This window comes from Arachis ipaensis, chromosome B5 (genome assembly GCF_059453495.1).
Source record: "Arachis ipaensis isolate K30076 ecotype BB chromosome B5, ASM5945349v1, whole genome shotgun sequence".
NCBI classification, from domain to species: Eukaryota; Viridiplantae; Streptophyta; class Magnoliopsida; order Fabales; family Fabaceae; genus Arachis; species Arachis ipaensis.
The window spans coordinates 62,288,189-62,295,041 of NC_142440.1; the positions used below are offsets into that span (position 1 = coordinate 62,288,189).

The 6,853-nt window shown below is 39.6% G+C and overlaps 1 non-coding gene across 1 annotated transcript; it reads right to left on the reverse strand.

Moving 5' to 3' along the window:
* Nucleotides 1-2,174: 2,174 nt before the first annotated feature.
* LOC148564410 (small nucleolar RNA R71) lies at nucleotides 2,175-2,278 on the reverse strand. The gene has a single exon (XR_015884801.1). It is a non-coding gene; the product is annotated as a small nucleolar RNA R71 (small nucleolar RNA).
* Between the last annotated feature and the right edge of the window lie 4,575 nt (nucleotides 2,279-6,853).

The window sequence follows — 6,853 nt, forward strand, 5'->3', positions numbered from 1 at the left end:
CAATAACGTTTGCGAAGGACCAAGAGGCAACGTTAGTGGTCACGTTAGTGCCACTAACGTTGAAGTTAACGTGGATCATTTTGGTTTGGAATGTTAGTGAAAAAGGTGATCATCACTAACGTTCTCGAACCCACATTTTCACTTAACGTTAACACCACTAACGTCCTAACGAACATCCATGCCTAACTCACACTTTTTCTGTAAGCAAAGCTGAGCCCACTGAAGACTATAACTACTTCAACTCAAAATCAAAGGCCTATATCCAAGACTTGAAGAGCCAACTAGAAGATCAGAAGAGTAGTACATATAGGAGTAGTTTTGAACTAGTAAAGAAAAAGAGATTTTGGCATTTTGGAGAACTACACTCTGTATATTTTACTTTCTCTGTAATTTCTAGTTAATTTGACAATGCATTTTTTTCTATCTTCTTCCATTTCCAGAGCTATGAACAACTAAACCCCTTTTCATTGGGTTAGGAAGCTCTGTTGTAATTTGATGGATCAATAATAGTTTTTATTATTCTTCTTCTTTCTTTTCTCTTGATTTTACTAGAAGGCTTTCAATCTTCATCCAATTGGGTAGTTGTCTTAGAAAAGAAGCTATTCATACTTAGATCTCTTCGGAACCTTGGAAGAGGAATGAAGAGATCATGCTAGAAATGCTTTCTCATGTTGGACCAAATTGGGGTTTGGATGGATATAGTGACATATAATCCTACCAATACTTTGATTTGGGAATATGGTATAATCAGTGACCATACTTCATCTCTTCTCATGAGGAATTAGACCAAGGAATTGGCTATTGATCAAGATTTGAGAGATTGAATTACCAAGGAATTGGAATCCAATCACTTAAGATTGCCAAGGAGATTAATGAATGCATTGATTGAGGAAGAGATGAGAATGAATTTGATCCGGAGAATACAACATCTCCTGAGCCCAATGAATCCCCCATTTCTGATCTTACCCATTCTCTTTAGTTTCTTCCATTTACTTTTATGTTCATTTCCCCAAACCCCCGTTTAAGATTCTGCAATTTACTTTCCGTTATTTACATTCTTCTATTTACTTCCAGCAGTTACCTTTTCTGTTATTTACTTTCCCGCCATTTACTTTTCTACAAATCTCAACTAAATTTCTACTTAGCTCAACTAGAACATTCCTCTGATTAAAGTTGCTTGACCAATCAATCCCTATGGGATTCGACCTCACTCTATTGTGAGTTTTTACTTGACGACAATTCGGTATACTTGTCGAGGGAAATTTGTTGCGAGACAAGTTTCCGTGCATCAAGTTTATGGCGCCGTTGCCGGGATTGATTTTGTATCAACAACGATTAAATTGGTGGACAACTAGATTGAGCATTTTTCTTTTGTTTTGTTTAATTTCATTTGAGTGATTTAATTTCAGTTTTAGCTATTTTCTTTCCTTTCCCCCTTATCCGTTTGTGGTGTTCTCTTATTTGTTATAATTCAGTCCACTAACCCACTAACTGTTTGATATATTGCATCACTCACACTAACAGCACCCCTAACAGGAGTAACTTCTCCATCGATTCCCTTTCCTGCTTTTTGCCTTGTTGGTTGTATGACAGGTAGAAGAAGCGGGGCTTCAACTTCCTTTGATTTTGAACCTGAGACGACCTTCCTTAGATTAAGGAGGGAAGCAAGAGGAAAGAGAGTCGTTGGTACTGAGGAGGAGGAAGAGTACTTTGAACCAGACATGGGTGAGAATATGGAGAACCATCATGAAGAAGAGGCTCACAACCATGGTAGAGAAGGTCCAGTGCATCATGCTGGGCAAGAGAGAAGAGTTCTAGGCTCTTATATCAATCCAAACCCAGGAAACTGTGGAAGTAGCATCCAAAAGCCAACCATAGATGCCAATAACTTTGAACTAAAACCCCAGCTCATCACCCTGGTCCAGAACAACTGTGCATTCGGAGGAAGTGCCCAAAAAGACCCCAATCAACATCTAACCACATTCCTGAGGATATGTGATACTGTGAAGTCTAATGGTGTTCATCCTGACACCTATAGATTGCTTTTGTTCCCCTTTTCACTCAAGGACAAAGCATCTAAATGGCTGGAATCTTTCCCGAAGGAGAGTTTAACAACCTGGGAAGATGTGGTGAACAAATTCTTGGCGAAATTCTACCCTCCTCAAAGAATTAACAGGTTGAGAGTTGAAGTACAAACGTTTAGGCAACAAGATGGTGAAACTCTCTATGAAGCATGGGAAAGGTTTAAGGACTTGACAAGAAGGTGCCCATCAGACATGTTCAATGAATGGGTACAGTTACATATTTTCTATAAGGGTCTTTCTTATGAATCAAAGAAGGCAGTAGACCATTCATCTGGGGGATCTCTGAATAAGAAGAAGACCATTGAAGAAGCCATAGATGTCATTGAGACTGTAGCTGAGAATGATTACTTCTATGCTTCTGAAAGGGGCAATACTAGAGGAGTGATGGAGCTAAACAACGTAGATGCACTGCTAGCTCAAAACAAGATGATCACCAAGCAGCTGGCTGACCTTACCAAGAAGATGGAAAGGAACCAGGTGGTAGCAGTCACCACCTCATCAGCAGCTCAAGAATGAGTGAATTCAGAGGATGAAAGTAACCAGGAGCAAGCCAACTAAATTGGGAACTCACCTAGGCAGACCCATGATCCATACTCCAAAACTTATAATCTGGGTTGGAGGAACCACCCGAACTTTGGGTGGGGAAATCAACAAGATCAAGGCCAAGATCAGAGACGTCACAACCCCAACAACAATGCAGCTCACCAACATTCCACACAGAGATCATATCATCACCCACCTAACAATACCTCTCAACATCCATATCAAAACTAAAATGGCCCTTCTCATCCCTCCAATCTCAACTCACCATCATCCGAAGATAGACTCTCCAGAATCGAGACTCTACTTGAAGGCATATGTAACGAAATCCAAGATAACAAGGTGTTCAAGGAGGAGGTGCGAGCCAATATAAAAAACCAGGGAGACACCATCAAGAGGCTGGAATTTCAAGTGGGATACCTCTCTGAGAAGATTCCCAAACCTACTAACAGTTTTCCAAGTGACACAGAGAAAAACCCGAGAGGTGAAGTGGTGCACAAAATCGTGATCGTTCATTCCTTGGTAACGGCGCTGAAAACTTAATACGCACGTTTATAATCTTAGTTCTTTTGTCACAACTTCGCACAACTAACCAGCAAGTGCACTGGGTCGTCCAAGTAATAAACCTTACGTGAGTAAGGGTCGATCCCACGGAGATTGTCGGCTTGAAGCAAGCTATGGTCTCCTTGTAAATCTCAGTCAGGCGGATTCAAATGGTTATAGAGGTTTAATAATTAAAAGATAAATAAAATATAAAATAAAGATAGAGATACTTATGCAATTCATTGGTGAGAATTTCAGATAAGCGTATGAAGTTGCTTTGTTCCTTTTGAATCTCCGCTTTCCTACTGCTTTCATCCAATCCTTCCTACTCCTTTCCATGGCAAGCTGTTTGTAGGGCAGCACCGTCGTCAATGACTACTTCCCGTCCTCTCAGTGAAAATGGTCCAAGATGAGCTGTCAACGCACGGCTAATCATCTGTCGGTTCTCGATCCTGCTGGAATAGGATTCAGTAATCCTTTTGCGTCTGTCACTACGCCCAGCACTCGCGAGTTTGAAGCTCGTCACAGCCATCCCTTCCCAGATCCTACTCGGAATACCATAGACAAGGTTTAGACTTTCCGGATCTCAAGAATGGCCGCCAATAGTTCTAGCCTATACCACGAAGACTCTGATCGTGAATCAGGAGGCTAAGAGATATGCATTCAAGCTTGGTTACATGTAGAACGGAAGTGTTTGTCAGGCACGCGTTCATAAGTGAGAATGATGATGAGCGTCACATAATCATCACATTCATCATGTTCTTATGTGCGAATGAATATCTTAGAGAAGAAATAGGCTTGAATTGAATAGAAAAACAATAGTACTTTACATTAATTCATGAGGAACAGTAGAGCTCCACACCTTAATCTATGGTGTGTAGAAACTCTACCGTTGAAAATACATAAGTGATAATGGTCCAGGCATGGCCGAATGGCCAGCCTCCCAAAGAGGGTTCAATCATCAAAACATGATCAAAAGATAAGATCAAACTGTAAATACAATAATAAAAAGTCCTATTTATACTAAACTAGTTACTAGGGTTTACAGAAATGAGTAAATGATGCAGAAATCCACTTCCGGGCCCACTTGGTGTGTGATTGGACTGAGCATTGAAACTTTCATGTGTAGAGGTCTTTCTTGGAATTAAACGCCAGTTTGTAACCTGTTTCTGGCGTTTAACTCTGCTTTGCAACCTGTTTTTGGCGTTTAACTCCAGAATAGGGCAGAGAGCTGGCGTTGAAAGCCAGTTTGCGTCATCTAAACTTGGGCAGAGTATGGACTATTATATATTACTGGAAAGCCCTGGATGTCTACTTTCTAACGCAATTAAGAGCGCTCCATTTGGACTTTTGTAGCTCCAGAAAATCTATTTTGAGTGCAGCGAGGTCAGAATCCAGCAGCATCTACAGTCCTTCTTCAGCCTCTGAATCTGATTTTTGCTCAAGTCCCTTAATTTCAACCAGAAAATACCTGAAATCACAGAAAAACACACAAACTCATAGTAAAGTCCAGAAATGTGAATTTTATTTAAAAACTAACTAAATCATACTAAAAACTATGTAAAAATAATGCTAAAAAGCGTATAAATTATCCGCTCATCACAACACCAAACTTAAATTGTTGCTTGTCCCCAAGCAACTGAAAATCAAATAGGATAAAAAGAAGAAAATATACTATAAATTCCAAAATATCAATGAAACTTAGCTCCAATCAGATAAGCAGGACTAGTAGCTTTTTGCCTCTTGAATAGTTTTGGCATCTCACTTTATCCATTAAAGTTCAGAATGATTGGCATCTATAGGAACTTAGAATTTAGATAGTGTTATTGATTCTCCTAGTTCAGTATGTTGATTCTTGAACACAACTACTTTATGAGTCTTGGCCGTGGCCCTAAGCACTTTGTTTTCCAATATTACCACCGGATACATAAATGCCACAAACACATAATTGGGTGAACCTTTTCAGATTGTGACTCAGCTTTGCTAAAGTCCCCAATTAGAGGTGTCCAGGGTTCTTAAGCACACACTTTTTTTTTACTTTGGACCTTGACTTTAACCGCTCAGTCTCAAGTTTTCACTTGACACCTTCACGTCACAAGCACATGGTTAGGGACAGCTTGGTTTACCCGCTTAGGCCAGGATTTTATTCCTTTAGTCCCTCCTATCCACTGATGCTCAAAGCCTTGGATCCTTTTTATTACCCTTGCCTTTTGGTTTTAAGGGCTATTGGCTTTTTGCTCTTTCCTTTTGGTTTAAAGAGATTTTGGCTTTTTCTGCTTGCTTTTTCTTTTTCTTTCTTTTTTTTTGCCATTTTTCTTTTCTCTTTTTTTATCGCAAGCTTTTGTATTCACTGCTTTTTCTTGCTTCAAGAATCAATTTTTATGATTTTTTAGATCATCAAATAACATTTCTCCTTTTTCCTTATTCTTCAAGAGCCAACATATTTAACATTCATAAACCACAATATCAAAAGACATATGCACTGTTCAAGCATTCATTTAGAAAATAAAAGGTATTGTCACCACATCAAAATAATTAAACTAATTTCAAGGATGAATTCGAAACCATTTACTTCTTGTTCTTTTGTTTTTTAGAACAGTTTTTATTTAAGAGGGGTGATGGATTCATAGGACATTTATAACTTTAAGACATAGACACTTAGACACTAATGATCATATAGTAAAGACACAAACATAGATAAAACATAAGGCTCAAAAACCAAAAAACAGGAAAATAAGAACAAGGAGATTAAGGAACGGGTCCACCTTAGTGAGGGTGGCGTTTTCCTCTTCTTGAAGAACCAATGGTGCTTTTGAGCTCCTCTATGTCTCTTCCTTGACTTTGTTGCTCCTCCCTCATAGCTCTTTGATCTTCTCTAATCTTATGGAAGATGATGGAGTGCTCTTGGTGCTCCATCCTTAGTTGTCCCATATTGGAGCTTAATTCTCCTAGGGAAGTATTGATTTGCTCCCAATAGTTTTGTGAAGGAAAGTGTATCCCCTGAGGCATCTCAGGGATTTCATGGTGAGGAATTTCCTCATGCTCTTGTTGAGGTCCATGATCTCTTGTTTGATCCATCCTTTTCTTAGTGATGGGCTTATCCTCATCAATGAGGATGTCTCTCTCTATGTCAATTTCAGTCGAATTACAAAGGTGGCAAATGAGGTGAGGAAAGGCTAACCTTGCCAAAGTGGAAGACTTGTCAGCCACCTTATAGAGTTCTTGAGGTATAATCTCATGAACTTCCACTTCCTCCCCAATCATGATACTATGGAACATGATGACCCGGTCTATAGTAACTTCAGATCGGTTGCTAGTAGGAATGATTGAGCGTTGAATAAACTCTAACCATCCTCTAGCTACAGGCTTAAGGTCCAGTCTTCTCAATTGAACCGGCTTGCCTCTTGAGTCAACTTTCCATTGAGCTTCTTCCACACATATGTCCGTGAGGACTTGGTCCAACCTTTGATCAAAGTTGACCCTTCTAGTGTAGGGGCGTGCGTTTTCTTGCATTATTGGCAAGTTGAACGCCAACCTTACATTTTCCAGACTAAAATCTAAGTAATTCCCCCGAACTATTGTAAGCCAATTCTTTGGATTCGGGTTCACACTTTGATCATGGTTCCTAGTGATCCCTGCGTTTGCATAGACCTCTTGAACCATTAAGATTATGACTTGTTGAATGG